The sequence below is a fragment of the Octodon degus genome, unplaced genomic scaffold (genome assembly GCF_000260255.1).
Source record: "Octodon degus isolate 3935 unplaced genomic scaffold, OctDeg1.0 scaffold00072, whole genome shotgun sequence".
Taxonomy (NCBI): domain Eukaryota; kingdom Metazoa; phylum Chordata; class Mammalia; order Rodentia; family Octodontidae; genus Octodon; species Octodon degus.
This window is the reverse complement of record NW_004524648.1, coordinates 8640808-8641326: the sequence shown is the minus strand read 5'-3', so window position 1 is coordinate 8641326 and position 519 is coordinate 8640808.

The window sequence follows — 519 nt, the reverse complement described above, 5'->3', positions numbered from 1 at the left end:
TCTATGCAGTTCAGGCTGGTTGTGGGCTCACTTTGTAGCTCAGACTGGTCTTGAACTCACAACAATCCTCTTGCTTCAACCTCCCAAGTCCTGGGATTATACGCACGTGCCACCATACCTGGCTTCAGGTGGGGTTTGAATTCACTTTGTAGCCCAGGCTGGCCTTAATTGTCCTGCCTGCCAAGAGCTGAGATCACAAGCTAGTTACAACCAGCCTGAGACCTTTACTACTGAAAGACTCCTTTTGCCTAAGGACATACCATCCTGAATATGCCCAATGTCTTCTGAAAAGGATTTTTCTTGCATCTAAGTATTTGTTCTAACCATTTTGTTGAAAAAGTGGTAGTGTCTATAATCTCAGTACTCCAGGAAACTTGAGCCAGGACGATAAACTCCCTACTGATAATTTAAAATTCAGTAATGAAGTATCTTTTTAAAAATGTACTTATGGGGGCTGGAGAGATGGCTCAGTGGTCTAGAGCACCTACTTGGAACGGGCTTGGCAAAGCACAGGGACCG